This window comes from Erpetoichthys calabaricus, chromosome 13, assembly GCF_900747795.2.
Source record: "Erpetoichthys calabaricus chromosome 13, fErpCal1.3, whole genome shotgun sequence".
NCBI classification, from domain to species: domain Eukaryota; kingdom Metazoa; phylum Chordata; class Cladistia; order Polypteriformes; family Polypteridae; genus Erpetoichthys; species Erpetoichthys calabaricus.
The window spans coordinates 64,997,423-65,016,389 of NC_041406.2; positions in this window are offsets into that span (position 1 = coordinate 64,997,423).

Below are 18,967 nucleotides of genomic sequence, written 5' to 3' on the forward strand. Positions count from 1 at the left end.
TTTTTCTAGTCGTTTGTCCCTAATTAAACCTAAAACTAAAAAATGCTGAGCTCAAGCATATGTGTTTGTATTTGATATCATTGTTAATTTTAGGTTAAGTCCTAATATGTTCATTGACTATAAAGGAAAGAATGATGTGAAGTGGGTGCAGCAAGGTACTTTTCATGATAAGTTCTAAAAATTACCAAAAAGTACTGGTAAAATATTTACAAATGTAAAGAATTTATATTTAGGACTTCAGAAACAAATGGTGCAACTTTACTATAAATAAATACTTAAATATTTTAAAAGAGAATTTAGAACATGCATGAAACATACAGTGTACATACTGCAAAACATTCTATGTAAAGCTTCTTTAATTAATTTATTAAAACATGTTTATAGGGCCAAAAATTGTTAGAAAAGATAAGAACTAAAAAAAGTATTATTTTTGTAAGAGATTTAAAAATATGGCATTCAATTCTATTAATAAAACAAGATGCATACATATATTGTTTGTCTTTTTGATGCATTTTTAATGATTTCTGCATTGAAAGTACTATTATTTTTCACACAGGCCTCACAAGTAAACAACTCTTTACATGATGGTGAACAAAAAATTAAAAAGTATTCACTAAAATGATTAGGATAATCGAGGAATTTCAAAAATAGTAACAATTCTCAAGTGTCACTATCAAAATATTATCTTATTTTTAATTTACATGATGATTCTAAACAGTTGGCCTGATATATAAATCACAGCACTGTAAACAATAAATCAGAGTTAAGTCATAACAATAGATCTGATGCAATGTAAACTGAAAATTGGCATAGGTTTTGCCCACTGCAGCTTTCCATTCATCAACTCTGAAATCTGCATTGGTGCCACATCTCCTTGCCTTTGCCTGTCTCTTACTTGTTCTGTTTCTCAGCTGCCATAATCTTGTGGTCTCAAACGCAAACAATTCACTTGTAATTCACAGATGTAGTCCCTCTGATAACCCCTTACTACAAAAATCAGCAGTTGGAAGCAACATGGTTCTTTTTGACTGGAAAGAGTACTGCAGATCAACTTGTTTTATTGTCTGTTACAAAATCAGAAAGGTACCTCTGCAAATTCAGTAAGCCCTGAACGGAGTATCTTCCAACTTGAAGAAGAAAGAGACAGTGGCACAGCTAAGCATATCTTTAATGGTTTTCTTAGTTGGAGATGCAGTGTTACTTCTCTGTCTATTGAACATCCTTTTTTTACAGCTTTGGAATACTAAAGGAAACAAACTTGCCAGAGCCTTTTCAATTACTTTGAAAATATATTGCATTACAAAAATCTGTTGAAAAACAGTATTGGTCTCTTTTTTGGAATACTGTAAGCAAACTCTAGAAGGTTTTGACAGTTGAAAACAGCCACATATATAATCTGTATATCTATAAGTATAGCACTAGGTCAATCCATTTGCAGAGATTCTTTGATGACCCTGAACTTATGGGGGTGTATTGATAAGGGGATAAGGCAGAGGATAGGAGTCGGGTGTTTCTTGATGCAAAGAGATTGTTCTGCAATTTAACAAAACCAAGGAACTGGTTATAGACTTTACCACACCAAAGAACCTTTATGTCTGGTCACTATTCAAGGAGTGGATGTAGATGTGGTGCACTATCATAAGTACTTGGGGATCCACATCAATGACAAGCAGGACTGGTTTTGTGAACAAAGACAAACTATATAAGAAAGTGGAGAACAGGCTCTTTCTCCTTAGGAGACTGTGTTCCTTTAATGTGGATAATGAAATCCTTCACATCTTCCATAACTCTGTGATGGCCAGTTCGATTTTATAGGGGGTGGTGTGCTGGGCTAGTAACATCACTTCAAGAGTGGTTTGCCAAATCAGCATGCTAATTTAACAGGCAGACTAAGGTGTCAGTTGCGTTCTGGACCCCCTGAAGGTTGTAGCAAAGAAGAGAATTAAATCAATACTGAGAGCTATTATGAGCAATGCTTCAAATCCACTCTCTGAGGACTTTCAGCCAACAAATCATTCAGCAGATGTGTGTCAAGAAACACTACTGGGACTCTCTTTCTACCAACAGCAACAAGCCTGTATAATGCTTACTGTGACTATGACTTCCATGCCAGAGGTTTTCTTTCTTTTTTGTCATTCCTGTGTGTGTTAAGACCATAATGTGTGTGTGTGTTTATATATATATATATATATATATATATATATATATATATATATATATATATATATATATACAGTGGTGTGAAAAACTATTTGCCCCCTTCCTGATTTCTTATTCTTTTGCATGTTTGTCACACAAAATGTTTCTGATCATCAAACACATTTAACCATTAGTCAAATATAACACAAGTAAACACAAAATGCAGTTTGTAAATGGTGGTTTTTATTATTTAGGGAGAAAAAAAAATCCAAACCTACATGGCCCTGTGTGAAAAAGTAATTGCCCCCTGAACCTAATAACTGGTTGGGCCAACCTTAGCAGCAATAACTGCAATCAAGCGTTTGCGATAACTTGCAATGAGTCTTTTACAGCGCTCTGGAGGAATTTTGGCCCACTCATCTTTGCAAAATTGTTGTAATTCAGCTTTATTTGAGGGTTTTCTAGCATGAACCGCCTTTTTAAGGTCATGCCATAGCATCTCAATTGGATTCAGGTCAGGACTTTGACTAGGCCACTCCAAAGTCTTCATTTTGTTTTTCTTCAGCTATTCAGAGGTGGATTTGCTGGTGTGTTTTGGGTCATTGTCCTGTTGCAGCACCCAAGATCGCTTCAGCTTGAGTTGACGAACAGATGGCCGGACATTCTCCTTCAGGATTTTTTGGTAGACAGTAGAATTCATGGTTCCATCTATCACAGCAAGCCTTCCAGGTCCTGAAGCAGCAAAACAACTCCAGAACACAACAACTACCACCACCATATTTTACTGTTGGTATGATGTTCTTTTTCTGAAATGCTGTGTTCCTTTTACGCCAGATGTAACGGGACATTTGCCTTCCAAAAAGTTCAACTTTTGACTCATCAGTCCACAAGGTATTTTCCCAAAAGTCTTGGCAATCATTGAGATGTTTCTTAGCAAAACTGAGACGAGCCCTAATGTTCTTTTTGCTTAACAGTGGTTTGCGTCTTGGAAATCTGCCATGCAGGCCGTTTTTGCTCAGTCTCTTTCTTATGGTGGAGTCGTCAACACTGACCTTAATTGAGGCAAGTGAGGCCTGCAGTTGTTTAGACGTTGTCCTGGGGTCTTTTGTGACCTCTCGGATGAGTCATCTCTGCGCTCTTGGGGTAATTTTGGTCGGCCGGCCACTCCTGGGAAGGTTCACCACTGTTCCATGTTTTTGCCATTTGTGGTTAATGGCTCTCACTGTGGTTCGCTGGAGTCCCAAAGCTTTAGAAATGGCTTTATAACCTTTACCAGACTGATAGATCTCAATTACTTCTGTTCTCATTTGTTCCTGAATTTCTTTGGATCTTGGCATGATGTCTAGCTTTTGAGGTGCTTTTGGTCTACTTCTCTGTGTCAGGCAGCTCCTATTTAAGTGATTTCTTGATTGAAACAGGTGTGGCAGTAATCAGGCCTGGGGGTGGCTACGGAAATTGAACTCAGGTGTGATACACCACAGTTAGGTTATTTTTTAACAAGGGGGCAATTACTTTTTCACACAGGGCCATGTAGGTTTGGATTTTTTTTCTCCCTAAATAATAAACACCATCATTTAAAAACTGCATTTTGTGTTTACTTGTGTTATATTTGACTAATGGTTAAATGTGTTTGATGATCAGAAACATTTTGTGTGACAAACATGCAAAAGAATAAGAAATCAGGAAGGGGGCAAATAGTTTTTCACACCACTGTATATATATATACAGGGTGGGGCATAAAGATCTCCTACATTTTGAAGGGGTATAAAAAATGAACAAAGTTATCTAAAAAAAGTTGTATATATTTCTGAAAAGTACATAGAAAACAGGTTTTAAAAATCAGACAAATGGCGGCCGTCGTTGGCAATACATTGCTGAAGACGTTCCTGGAAGTTCTCCATCACTCTCTGAGTCATTTCAGGCGAAATCGTGTCAATTTCCTGTCTGATCCTTTCTTTCAAATCCTCAAGAGATCAAGGACAATGTTTGAAAACCTTTTTCTTTAGGTATCCCCAAAGGAAAAAGTCACATGGGCTTAAATCTGGTGATCGTGCTGGCCACTCCACGCCTCCCTTTAAAGAGAACAAATGCCCAGGGAACATTTCCCGCAACACTCTGAGTGAATGTTGTGCTGTGTGAGCTGTGGCCCCATCCTGTTGAAACCACACATGTTTTGTCCTAGGTATGACAGGTGATTTTCTTTTCAGTGTGGACCCTGTTGCCTGAAGGTTAGAAATCCATAACAAAATAATTTTTTGATCTGGTACAGATGCATTTTGACTGAGCGCAAAGCGTGTACGGAACACTCTCTGCGTCACTATCACAGAACGGTTGTTCACATAATATGCTTGGATGTCAAAGCCCTGATGTTCACCGGTTCAACTCACGATGGTTACTGAAAGCGGTATATTCTAACCTACCGAATGAGACCTGCCCCACCTCTCTACCCCCACTACAACCCGCACAGTTCTCCCTTGCAATGTGGTAGATCTTTATGCCCCACCCTGTATATTGTGAAATAAATAGCCTCGACACACAAAAAAAGGTTTGGGGCAGCCACCTGTATACCTGAAGCTTGGCTGCAAAATGGCAAATAAGTAGCACAGATGTATACAGAGTTGAGTTCAAAACAGAACTAAAGTTACAGCGAAATTGGTCTTGTATTTAAGGCAGGCAGGTGGAAATTACGTCATTGAGGCCCGGAACTGGAAATGATGTTCTTGGGGGGAGGAAGCGGAAGTGACGTCCTCAGGGTCAGAACTGGAAGTGATGTTCTTGGAGCCGGAACTGGAAGTGACGTCATCGGGCCCTGAATGAGACAGAATTTCCCGTGTCTGGTCTGCAGAGATGAAAGAGGAAGGTTTAATTCACCCCTCCCTGGCCTGGTGTGGAATTACCTTCTTTTGGTCCATGTAGCTGCCTCCCATGCGCACGTGTGTGACAATAGGAACAAACAGACTAGAAAGCCAGCAGAGGTCTTTCAAATGAGAAAAAATGAAAAAGAGGAAAGGCACGAGAAAGAAATGGTTGTTAAATATTCAATAAAGTCAACACCTCATTTGCGTTGAATAATAAAAGTGATCTGTGATTGGCCAGCAGTGGTGGTGTTTTTCTTATGTAACTGCTTAGCTACCTCTTCCTTTATTAATGGGCTGGTGGGACATTCTTTTTTAAAACTATTCCCAAAACCTCTGCAACACTGGGATCATGCCTTGGCCTGGTGGAACAAACCCCACTTGTTTTGGCCACTGTTCCCAAAAATCTGTTTAATACACTATCTACCAAAAGTACTTCTTACCTTTTCACCATTTTATGTCATCCAATGCATTTTAATTGATTAGATTTGAAGAAAAACTGGAAAAACCAAGGTGTTCTAAAACTTTTAACCAGGTGAATATATATATAGTAGGTGCCAGGAAGGAACTCTGAGTAACAGTGGGTCCCAACCCCTTCAGGGCCACACAGGAAAATGGAGAGTCTATCCAAAATTGAAGACTCGTCCAACAAACTGGAAGCTACCAATCAGTTGCGCCAGCCAATGTTGCATGACTTCATGTCCCATCTATGTCAGAGAGGAGGACCCTAACAGTTCTCTTTCTGCTTTAAAAACTGAAGAAGATGATGTTTCTGAATGCCAAGAGTGGGGACACTTTTGGAGGCACTGTCTTTGGTGACTAAACCCAATGATGGGTGAATTGGTGACAACAGAGTGCATCTAATGACTGTGTTTCTTTCTTTTGAAGAGAACAGATTGTGGAACAGGACAGAGAAACCACCTCTGCAATACTTTTACACTGTCACAGGGCTGGACACTGAACCCTATAGGGCTTAGCTGAGGAGGGAACCATGTATATGCCAAGAAGGAAGGACAAGCATTTGCGTCAGGATAAAGGAAGGATTCATAACTGGCCAGGAGGCCATATTGGATGGACTGGGCGAACAGGCTTACTGGGAGCAGTTCATTCCCCCACATGACAGGTGGCGATGTTCCTCAATGCTGGACCACATTAAGGCGGTCACAAGGTGGTATGGGAGTTGGAGTCTGGAAACGCAGCCCTGTCATGGTGTTTGAATACTACCAGAGGGTGTGGTGGGGAAGTACTACCCTGATTTCCACACAACTCAGAAATGCTCCTGACAACATGGACAGGAGACCACAAACAATTCACGGGTAAAGTTTAAAATGAAGCCCATTACCTCACTCAAATGGGGTCAGAGTCGGGAGAAAGTAGGCAGCGCTCACTTGGAGGAAGAAGAAGACTTGTCTATGATATATTTGCTGGTGTTATATGAAGAAGGTGTAACTTTTGGCAAATAAAATTCTTTAATTGAATCTGAAATTGTTTTGGGTATTGCTGTGTCTGTGTATAGGAGAGTGGTAGCTCCCACAACAATAAATAACCGTGCTGTTCCTGTTTCAAGTTAAATAAAGCTGGTTTTGCTAAAGTACTGAAACTCAGCCTTGTGTTTTAGGGTGCAAGACAAGGACTCACTTGTCATAATGTATATATACTAGACATTAAGCCCGTTACAATAACGGGTGCTAGAATAGTAGTGCATAAACATTAGTAGGAACAGTCTATATTAAATGGCAAAGGACTGTCTATTTTCTGTTACAGTAATACTGGCTTGTATGTGGCTGTAATATGCGTCACTGTATTGTGTGCCTTTAATTTTCTCTCACAGTAATACGTCTCTCCAGCAAGTATTTTAATCTGTGCTGGCGTGCAGCTGATTATTGTATGTATGGTGTCTCCCCAGCAACGGATTTTATGTGCACGAAAATAAATCTACTTTTAAAAGTCATCCTATTGTAATATCATGAAAATTTGTATATTTAGGAAAACACTTTACCGGGCCAAGTTTGTTAATCGCAAATCTGACATCCTCAGAGTGAACACTTGCACAACAACAAACACTAATCTCACCTCTTTGGGGAAGCTGGTCTCCGCATCTCAGTACCTGATTGGATTTTTCGTGCATTATGTTTTAGGTCTTACCTCATTTATCCATCCATCCATCCATTCTCTTCCGCTTATCCGAGGTCGGGTCGCGGGGGCAGCAGCTTGAGCAGAGATGCCCAGACTTCCCTCTCCCCGGCCACTTCTTCTAGCTCTTCCGGGAGAATCCCGAGGCGTTCCCAGGCCAGCCGGGAGACATAGTCCCTCCAGCGTGTCCTGGGTCTTCCCCGGGGCCTCCTCCTGGTTGGACATGCCCGGAACACCTCACCAAGGAGGCGTCCAGGAGGCATCCTGATCAGATGCCCGAGCCATCTCATCTGACTCCTCTCGATGCGGAGGAGCAGCGGCTCTACTCTGAGCCCCTCCCGGATGACTGAGTTTCTCACCCTATCTTTAAGGGAGAGCCCAGACACCCTGCGGAGGAAACTCGTTTCAGCCGCTTGTATTCGCGATCTCGTTCTTTCGGTCACTACCCATAGCTCATGACCATAGGTGAGGGTAGGAACATAGATCGACCGGTAAATTGAGAGCTTTGCATTATGGCTCAGCTCCTTTTTCACCACGACAGACCGATGCAGAGCCTGCATCACTGTGGACGCAGCACCGATCCGCCTGTCGATCTCACGCTCCATTCTTCCCTCACTCGTGAACAAGACCCCGAGATACTTGAACTCCTCCACTTGAGGCAGGATCTCGCTACCAACCCTGAAAGGGCACTCCACCCTTCTCTGGCTGAGGACCATAGTCTCGGATTTGGAGGTGCTGATTCCCATCCCAGCCGCTTCACACTCAGCTGCGAACCAATCCAGAGAGAGCTGAAGATCACGGCCTGATGAAGCAAACAGGACAACATCATCTGCAAAAAGCAGTGACCCAATCCTGAGTCCACCAAACCGGACCCCCTCAACACCCTGGCTGCGCCTAGAAATTCTGTCCATAAAAGTTATGAACAGAATCAGTGACAAAGGGCAGCCCTGGCGGAGTCCAACTCTCACTGGAAACGGGTTAGACTTACTGCCAGCAATGCGGACCAAGCTCTGACACCGGTTGTACAGGGACTGAACAGCCCTTATCAGGGGGTCCAGTACTCCATACTCCCGGAGCACCCCCCACAGGATTCCCCGAGGAACACGGTCGAACGCTTTTTCCAAGTCCACAAAACACATGTAGACTGGTTGGGCGAACTCCCATACACCCTCCAGGACTCTGCTAAGGGTGTAGAGCTGGTCCACTGTTCCGCAACCAGGACGAAAACCACACTGTTCCCCCTGAATCCGAGGTTCAACTATCCGACAGACCCTCCTCTCCAGAACCCCCGAATAGACTTTTCCAGGGAGGCTGAGGATTGTGATCCCTCTGTAGTTGGAACACACCCTCCGGTCCCCCTTCTTAAAGAGGGGGACCACCACCCCGGTCTGCCAATCCAGAGGCACTGTCCCTGATGTCCATGCGATGTTGTAGAGACGTGTCAACCAAGACAGCCCTACAACATCCAGATCCTTGAGGAACTCCGGGCGTATCTCATCCACCCCCGGGGCCCTGCCACCAAGGAGTTTTTTGACAACCTCGGTGACCTCAGTCCCAGAGATGGGGGAGCCCACCTCCGAGTCCCCAGGCTCTTCTTCCTCATTGGAAGGCATGTTATTGGGATTGAGGAGGTCTTCGAAGTACTCCCCCCACCGACCCACAACGTCCCGAATCGAGGTCAGCAGTGCACCATCCCCACCATATACAGTGTTGACACTGCACTGCTTCCCCCTCCTGAGACGCCAGACGGTGGACCAGAATCTCCTCGAAACCGTCCGAAAGTCGTTCTCCATGGCCTCCCCAAACTCCTCCCATGCCCAAGTTTTTGCCTCAGCAACCACCGAAGCTGCATTCTGCTTGGCCTGCCGGTACTTATTAGCTGCCTCCAGAGTCCCACAGGACAAAAGGGACCAGTAGGACTCCTTCAGCTTGACAGCATCCCTCACCGCCGGTGTCCACCAACGGGTTCTGGGATTGCCACCACGACAGGCACCGACCACCTTACGGCCACAGCTCCGGTCAGCCGCCTCAACAATAGAGGCACGGAACATGGCCCATTCGGACTCAATGTCCCCCACCTCTCTCGGGACGTGGTTGAAGTTCTGCCGGAGGTGGGAGTTGAAGCTACTTCTGACAGGGGGCTCTGCCAGACGTTCCCAGCAGACCCTCACAACATGTTTGGGCCTACCAGGCCTGACCGGCATCCTCCCCCACCATCGAAGCCAACTCACCACCAGGTGGTGATCAGTTGACAGCTCCGCCCCTCTCTTCACCCGAGTGTCCAAGATATGTGGCCGCAAGTCCGACGACACGACCACAAAGTCGATCATCGAACTCAGGCCTAGGGTGTCCTGGTGCCAAGTGCACATATGAACACCCCTATGCTTGAACATGGTGTTTGTTATGGACAATCCGTGACGAGCACAGAAGTCCAATAACAAAACACCACTTGGGTTCAGATCGGGGGGGCCATTCCTCCCAATCACGCCCTTCCAGGTCTCACTGTCATTGCCCACGTGAGCATTGAAGTCTCCCAGCAGCACGAGGGAGTCCCCAGAAAGTATGCCCTCTAGCACCCCCTCCAGGGACTCCAAAAAGGGTGGGTACTCCGAACTGCTGTTCGGTGCATACGCACAAACAACAGTTAGGACCCGTCCCCCCACCCGAAGGCGGAGGGAGGCTACCCTCTCGTCTACCAGGGTAAACCCCAATGTACAGGCTCCAAGTCAGAGGGCAATAAGTATGCCCACACCTGCTCGGCGCCTCTCACCGGGGGCAACTCCAGAGTGGTAGAGAGTCCAGCCCCTCTCAAGGAGATTGGTTCCAGAATCCAAGCTGTGCGTCGAGGTGAGCCCGACTATATCTAGCCGGAACCTCTCAACCTCACGCACAAGCTCAGGCTCCTTCCCCTTCAGAGAGGTGACATTCCACGTCCCAAGAGCCAGCTCTGTAGCCGAGGATCGGACCGCCAAGGTCCCCGCCTTCGGCCACGACCCAACTCACACTGCACCCGACCTCCTTGGCCCCTCCCATAGGTGCAAGCCCGGCCACCAGGCGCTCGCCATTGAGAGGGGGGCCCCGGTGACCCGTGTCCGGGCGAGGGAAAACGCCATCCAAATTTTTTATTCGTCATAGGAGGTCTGTTGAACCGCACTTTGTCTCATCCCTCACCTAGGACAAGTTTGCCTTGGGTGGCCCTACCAGGGGCATAAAGCCCCGGACAACAGAGCGCCTAGGATCATTGGGACACGCAAACCCCTCCAAAACGGTAAGGTGGCGGTTCAAGGAGGGGTACCTCATTTACCGAAATCCAATTGGATCGGCCGCGCAATATTTTATAGGTCCCGCGTCAAGCGGCCATTGAAGCATCGCACCGTGCCCCGCGCATGCGTACTTCACCAGAAGACACACACACACACGGACACATGGATGCACACAAGGATTTTATTAAAGAGGATATATATATATATATATATATATTGTGGAAGATGACACGGACACAGTCAGGCAGACATGTTTAACTCACCCAACACACGTTTATTATAGTGCTCCATATTTACAAAGTGCCACACAAACCCCTAAAGTCCCCAAAGTCCAGGTCACTCTTCAAATTCTTCACTCTTCAGGCTGCCTCCTTGCCTCCTCCAAGACCTTGTCCTTCCTTCTCTCCCGACTCCAGCCAGCGTATGAAGCGAGGCGGCCCCTTTTATCCTCACCCGGATGCGCTCCAGGTGCTTCCCGGCAATCTTCCACCGGCATTCCCCAGTGTGGCGGAAGTGCCGGCTGCATCCCCGGAAGCACACTGGGTGTCCCTGCTCCTCTTCCCCCCAGCACTTCCGGGTGTGGCAGAAGTGCTGAGGTCCAGGGCTCCCAAGGCACTTTTGAGCCCCTGAAATGAAGGGATTGTGTTAAAAAAATGCTTTAGTTGCCTCACATTTTTATGCAATCGTTTTGTTCACCCCACTGAATTAAAGCTGAAAGTCTGCACTTCAACTGCATCTGAGTTGTTTCATTTAAAATTCATTGTGGTAATGTACAGAACCAAAATTAGAAAAAAGTTGTCTCTGTCCAAATATTTATGGACCTAACTGTATATATACAGTGTATATATATATATATATATATATATATATATATCTGGCGCTGACGTCCGAGGTTCGATTCCCGAGAGGGAGTGCACTGGAGTGTGTACGCCTGATGAGCCCAGAATGAGGGCGAAACACGTGTCGCGTGCTCTTTGCATTTATTTGACAGTAAACTATTTCAACCATATATATATATATATATATATATATATATATATATATATATATATATATATATATATAGTGGCAGATTGCTGGGGTCATTACCTGGCCGGGATGCCTAAAAGGACCGGAAGGTGGCAGGAATAGCTTTCGGGCCACGAGGGGGCAATCGTCCTGGAGCAGGAGAGGATCACGGGAGAAGAACAAAAAACTTCAGGCCTGTTGGGACCCGTGGCTACCGCCAGCGGGCGCCTCAAGCCTCGTAGGACTCAAAAATAGTAGCTTCCGCCACACTCGGCAAAATGGTGGAGGAACCTGCCAGGGACCCCCGGAGTGCTTCCAGGGCAAAGGGCAGCACTTCCACGACACTAGCATGTGCTGCCTGATGGACGTCATCAGACACCTGGAACACATCCGGGCAGGGATTAAAGGCGCCGCCTTCCTACAGTCTGGGAGCCAGAGTCGGGAGTGGGAGCAGGACGAAGCTCTCAGGAGGAGAATAGAGGCGGCCAAGGACTGAGACAGAGAGATATTGGGGTGATTATTGCTTGTCTGCATTGTGTGTAGTGTTGGGACTGGATTTATTTATGATTAATAAACGTGTGCAATTTATAAAGAAGTGGTTTCCGACTGGTGGTGTCCAGGCCAAATCTCACAATATATATATATATATATTGTGGTGGATTGCTGGCTTCCTATTCCGGCCCTCACCCCCAGGCCGCCAGGAGGAGCTCTCCCAACAGCATGGACGTGCCCCGAGTTCCAGCAGGGCCTCATGGACTCTGTAGTTTTTATACACAGCCCTGCTGGATACCTTGGGGGCCACCGGGAGTCGCTGTAGGGGGGCTCGTGGACTCTTATGTGCCCTATAACCCGGGAGTACGTCATGGTCACATGACAGGAAGAAAGGACGTGCTCCCGGGTTGAAGAATAAGGACTGTTTACCCTGGCCCGGAAGCAATAAGGACTTGTGGGTTTTGGACAGGAACCACTTCCGGGTCAGGGGATATAAAAGGACTCTGGGAAAGCCCTGACATTGAGCTGAGCTGGGAGGTAGGGTGGCGAAGTGTCTGGGTGAGGAGGAAAGAGTATTGTATTGTGATTAGTGATTTATATGAGTAGTGTGGAGTGGAGGGTGCTTTGTGCACGTGATTGTACAATAAAGAAGAATTGTACTTTTACCTGGTGTTTGGAGTGGTACCAGAGGGTTCAAGAGGTGGGCACACATCTCTACTACTACAATATATATATATATATATATATATATATATATATATATATATATATATATATATATATATATATACTGTCACACATGTGCGAGTAGGAGACAGCGCCTCACTAATAGTAATTCTATGCCAGACCAGGGGCCGTCAGGGTGCACTGACTGTCTTTCTCAATTTCTTGCAGACCATTCTCAGGAAATCCTCCCCGGTTTCGGTACCTATGATGATGTCACTTCCAGTTTCAGCGCCTCTGACAATGTCACTTTCCGTTTCTGGTGCCTATGATGATGTCACTTCCGGTTCCAATGCCTCTGACAACATCACTTTCTCTTCCGGTCCCCATAGACATAGAATTACTAGACGCCTCATGACCAGCAGCATCGTACGTCAATGTCGCCGCCATATTGCGAGTGGCACTGCTGTGGAGTGAAGTAATGGATAAAGATGCCTCACGCATGTGCTGCTTGGGATTATACAAACCACTGTACGCTCCAAACCAGATCACAGGGATTATATTTCATAGGTAAAGATAAACAATTGTTTTGGTTATATTTGGCCATTAGAAAATCCCATTTTATAATCTTAACTTTAACTACGGCAGGCTAAGCTAGCAAAGCTATGCATTTATGTGCTCAAGTGAGGCTCCAAACAACGTTTTGGTTAAATATATTTAGTCACTAACTATGTAGATTGTTGTTAGCTGTTAACATTTCTCAAACTTTGAAAGTTTCCCAAAGAAATCCACCTCAGGAAGCAGTGGGAGGTAGCCCTTAGACAGGTTTTTGAGAAAGCTGTCCTGTGATGTGTGCCGTGCTAGTTCGGTAACAGATGCTGTACCACAATCATTTGATCAAACCTACCACTTGCTCACATTAAAAAACAAAGGAGGTTTGATGATTCCTTCTGAGGGTACAGTCAAGGTGGTCAAAGTAGCTGAGTGTGTTATCCGACAGACAACATTAGGGCAAGTTGTCAGTGTATCTTTGATCAATCAGTTTGTTCGGGCTGAGATTGGTTCAGATGATGTGTTTTTTCTGAAGGAGCACATATAGGAAACACAGCTTTGAAACTGACAACCATTATTTTGTGCTCATGTCTTTAGTTGTGTCTGTCTTCCACAAACTAAGGCTGCACCATATTGCCAGACTGAATACTCTCAAATGACAGAGTGGCAACACATGAAAAAAGCTATGTAAGACAGTTCTGTTTCAAGGATTTTAGATCCTATCCTGTATATATTTAAGTAACCACATTGTGTGGGTGTGTGTGTGTGTCTGTGTGAGAGAGAGAGAGAGAGAGAGAGAGGAATGAGTGAAATGTTTTCAGAAATTATTAAGCCAATTTGTATACAATAAAATTGTTTATTTTTGTCATTGAGTGTATCATTTCACTGTTATAAAGAAAGACAAATAAAGATAACTGGCAGTAACAGTGCAAAATTCACAATTAGTATGCCAGTTTGAAAAGATAAGTTTTAAGGGTAGTTTTAAAATGTGTTATTTAATCAAGCTGACATAAATGAGATGGAAGAGAATTCCAGAGTTGAGGAGCACTATGAGAGATGCTCAAGCTCCCATAGAACAGAGTCTGAGCGGTACAGAAAATAGAGCTGCAGAGGAGGATCTTAGTGAGCGAGAGGGAGTGTAAGTCTGTTGGAGATCAGTGAGGTTCTGGGGAACTTTAAATGTTAAGAGCAGTATTTTGTATTGTATTCTGTAGTTAACAGGGAGCCAGTGAAGTTGAGATAGAATCGGTATAATATGTTCAGTGGATTTAGAACAGCAGGTTATTATCCTGGCAGCAGAGTTTTGAAGAAGTTGTAAGCGATGGATAAGTTTTTGTGGGATGCCAGATAGAATACAATTACAGTAATCTATACTTGAGGTGACTAGGGCATTAACCAATACCTCAGTACTGTGTTGCGTAAGAACAGGACAAAGTCTAGAAATGTTTCAGAGATGGAAGAAGGCAATCCGAGAAATGTTACTTATATGGGAGGAATTATTTAATAATAATAATTATTATTATTATTATTTAATAATTGCCATTATTAGTGAATAAATGGAAATAAATAATTGCATTTAAACGATTATCCAAAATCTGTTGTATGTAAATGATACTGTTTTAAACGTTATTGTTTTTTCATCAGAAAACCCGGTTTCCACGTTTACCTGTATTAGTTTGAATGGCACTTTTGCCACTTGCAATATGGCGTATGCGCTGACATATCGTGTCAACTGGGCAACACAGTGAATGCGGCGTCTATCTATATATGTCTATGATGATGTCACTTCTGGTTCCGGAACCTCCGATGATGTCATTTCCTATACTGCGTAATAAAGACGCCATCTTTGATACCATGCTTTCAGTTTTGTTTTGGACTCAGATCTGTGAACATCTCGGTTGAATTTAACCCAATTTTGTAGTCTTGGAATAATATACGGGTGGCTGCCCCAAAACCTTCATGATGTCTTTGACTCATTCTTGTGACAACACATATATATATTTAACAAAGCACAAAGAAGTCATGGAAAGGTTTAGGGCACCGTGGTGAATCCCATATACAGTTAGGTCCATAAATATTTGGACAGAGACAACTTTTTTTCTAATTTTGGTTCTGTACATTACCACAATGAATTTTAAATGAAACAACTCAGATGCAGTTGAAGTGCAGACTTTCAGCTTTAATTCAGTGGGGTGAACAAAACGATTGCATAAAAATGTGAGGCAACTAAAGCATTTTTTTAACACAATCCCTTCAATGTGCAGCTTTAAACAAGACATCGAAGTTGTGCCTGGAAGATTTATAAAAGATTTTCAATAGACTAGACAAAAAAATGGACTAGGGAATAGAGCCAGACAGAATCGTCTGTCCTGAATGAAGTGAAGAATAAACAGAAAAAAAGATCTTTACCATTTTTCAAACCATATGAAACAAACCTGTTACAGACTTTCGGTATTTAAATAGAATATGCATTAGATGTCAATGGTTCCAACATTCCAATCAAGCAACGCTTACAGCAGCTCCCATGTTGAAAAAAAACAACCTAAAGGTATATGTGCAGTTAAACCAGATCTGCACAATATGATCTGAAGTGGTAAACAAACCAGTGGTAAGTGATGACCCCTGTGATTTCATTTGAGAACTGAAGTTACTTGCATGAGGATCACCTATTAAGAAATATTCTACAACTGGAAGTGAAAGTTGAGAAATCCATATTAAAAGCACACAACACTCAAGCTTTATCCATTAAAAAGAAAGCTCATGTAAAGGATTTTGTAAAATAATGGATAGCCAACTACTGAAAGCCACTTCTCATGAAGAGATCCACAAAATGACTAAAAGCTACAGCAATATCTGCATACGTTTCTTGTTGTCCATGGGTATGACAAAGATCTATCAAAAATTGAACTCCATAAATTGAGGTGAATCTCTGCCTCCGATTCACTGAGCATCAATTGTAGAAAAACTAAACATAAACAAATGAAATGTGTCCTGTTGTTAAGTGCCTTGAGATAAGGATTGCCAAATATAGAATACTAATTATTTAATTTACATATTTGAATTGAATTGTATCCTGATATTGTTAAATGCCTTGAGAAAATGATCTATCAAATATAGAATACTAATTACTTAATTTACATATATAAATTCTGTATTTCAATGTTTACTTCTAGTAGACAAGTCACAACCTGTACTCCAAAAATGAAAACTACTTCATTGCAGAAATACACTGATAATACGTGATTGTTGACTAGCCTGCCTGATGTTCTGACTAACTAGCCTCACTTTCATTTATCAGTGGAAAAACCTTTTTGTCCATTTAAGCCATTATATTTCTTAATATGTACTTTAGGATTCAACAAACACAGAAATGTGACTGGATCCAAATTTATGCTATCTAACCATGACAAAAGTATAAATGAATAAGTGACTAAATAATCAAGTAAACAGAGTGCACTGTATTGTCTTCAATGTCTAATGATGCCTGTACATATAACATCCAAACTTAAGTAGAATAAACATATCTAGTTAATGAGGTCACTGCTATATGCAGCAATCACGTTGGCTATAACAAGGTTTAAAAATCATTTTTTCAAATGTCACTCTATTTTTCACTTTTCATTATGCTGTTTAGTTTTTATCTGTCACAGGTAACACTCTGATTTCATCTATTAAAAAGTGAATATCTGGACGAGGCTAATCATTAGCTTAATTGAGGTGCCTAACTTCATATTTATTTCAAGGAAATAGCATTTTACATTTTGTAAATTACATATATCTGTGCTCATTTCAACGATTTCATAATAAAAAAACTACACTGTGAGAATGTTCTTTTATTTTCTTTTTTATAGCAATAAAAGGACAACCTGATACAAATTAGTGCCCAAAAACAAAATATTACATGCAATATCCTCTTTCTGTATACAATATTTACAATTACCCCCAAATATGGCACTCAAATGATTTTACTGCAGCTGAAATATTTCAGCTCTTTTTTTAAACTTGTTCTAAAAATTCTGCTTGCCATAGTGATCTGTGATGTGCTTGTATAAAGGTTTTGTATATTTATGGAATCTTTTTAAATAAATCAAAACTTCCTTTCTTTGTCAGGACAACTAAAGGTGACCGGCCTTCAACAACTCTGTTTATCTCTTTGATGATGCCACTTTAATGTATTACTCTAAGGATTTTCTTTTCTGTTTTTTTATCTCACAAACAATGTGTATGTTGTAAAATATATTCTTACAAAACCCTGCTATGGCATTGTACATGCAGTAAATTTTCTTGTCCCAAATCTTATGTTGAACATTCAATTGTTCTTATATTCTGAATTTTTGTTACATCTACTGAATTGTTTCTCATGCTTTTGATTTTTTTTTTATTTCTCTCATTATCTAACATTAACTTTTAAACTGTTTGTGCTTCTTCTAAAATAGTTCGTCAAAAGAATTATAAACAGACTCATTATTAATAAATGTATTGAACATTAAAGAAAACAGACTTGCTTTTTGCACCATGTCAATACAGATAGGCTAATTAACCCAGCCACAGGGGATGCACAAACCAGTGTGTTTCTTCATGCCGGTCCCAAGCCCAGATAAATGGGGAAGGTTACGTCAGGAAGGGCATCCGGTGTAAAAATTTTGCCAAATTTCCATACCGGATCAGTCGAGCCCCGGGTTAACAACGGCCGCCACCAGTACTTTTAGCCAACAGGGTGCTGGCGGAAATTGGGCTACTGTTGGCCAAAGAAGAAGGAGAAGAAGAGGGGGAGGCAGGAGGAGAGGAGGAAAGTAAAGAGAGTGGAACTGAGGGTAGGAACTTTGAATGTTGGCAGTATGAACAATAAGGGGAGAGAGTTAGCAGATATGATGGAGAGAAGGAAGGTTGATATATTGTGCGTGCAAGAGACTAAATGGAAGGGGAGTAAGGGCAGGTGGATCGGAGGTGGATTCAAATCGTTCTATCATGGTGTGGATGGGAGGAGAAATGGAGTAGGAGTTATTCTGAAGGAACAGTATGTCAAGAGTGTTTTGGAAGTGAAAAGAGTGTCAGACAGAGTAATGATTACGAAGCTGGAAATTGGAGATGTGATGATGAATGTTGTTAGTGCATATGCACCGCAAGTTTGGTGTGCAATGGGTGAGAAAGAAGATTTTTGGAGTGAGTTGGATGAAGTGATGAACAGTGTACCCAAGGGACAGAAAGTGGTGATTGGAGCAGATTTCAATGGGCATGTTGGTGAAGGGAACAGTGGAAACAAGGAGGAGATGGGTAGGTATGGTGTCAAGGAGAGGAATGAAGAAGGTCAGAGGATAGTGGATTTTGCCTAAAGGATGGACATGGCTGTGGTGAATACGTATTTTAAGAAGAGGGAGGAACATAGGGTGACGTACAAGAGCGGATGAAGATGCACACAGGTAGATTACATCCTATGCAGAAGAGTCAATCTGAAGGTGATTGAAGACTGCAAAGTGATGGCAGGGGAAAGTGTAGTTAAGCAGCATAGGATGGTGGTCTGTACAATGACATTGAAGACCAAGAAGAGGAAGAGTGTGAGGGTAGAGCCAAGGATCAAATGGTGGAAGTTGAAAAAGGAAGACTGCAAGGTTGAGTTTAGGGAGGAGGTGAGACAGGCACTGGGTGGCAGTGAAGAGTTACCAGACAGCTGGGAAACTACAGCAGATGTAGTAAGGGTGACAGCAAGAAGGGTGCTTGGCGTGACATCTGGAAAGAGGAAGGAGGAAAAGGAAACCTGGTGGTGGAATGAGGAAATACAGGAGAGTATACAGAGGAAGAGGATGGCAAAGAAGAAGTGGGATAGTCAGAGAGATGCAGAAAGTAGACAAGAGTACTAGGAGA